Raw genomic sequence first — 496 nt, forward strand, 5'->3', positions numbered from 1 at the left:
TCCCACATTATATTCCATCTGCCAAATTTTTGCCCATTCGCTTAACCTGTCAATATTCCTTTGCAGACACTGTGTCCTCATCAGCCATGATCTTATTGAATGGCGGAGCAGGCTCGAGGGGCCGATTGGCCTACTCCTGCTCCTATTTCTTATGTTCTTCTTATGTTCTTATGTTCATCTCAACATCTGCTAATCTGCTTTGCTTTTTTCCCTCTATGTAATTCCTGCTCTTTCTTGCAGGGGCCTCGTAGCGCATTTCCCAGTTTTGCATCTCCAGTATTAATAGTTATTTTTTAAAAACCTGTTAAGATTGAAAGTGGATGATCTGGACGTCGAATTACATTGCTCGCAACTGTACAAAACACGAGAAATTACTGCAGCACGTCTGCTGATAGGAGGTCCTAAAGCATCACAAAAGGAACACTTGAGTTACTTTAAGCAAAGTCTATTGTTCTTGATAAACAATTTAGCCTCCAGCCAGAAGCAGCTATTGATG

The sequence above is a fragment of the Heptranchias perlo genome, chromosome 11 (assembly GCF_035084215.1).
Source record: "Heptranchias perlo isolate sHepPer1 chromosome 11, sHepPer1.hap1, whole genome shotgun sequence".
NCBI lineage: Eukaryota > Metazoa > Chordata > Chondrichthyes > Hexanchiformes > Hexanchidae > Heptranchias > Heptranchias perlo.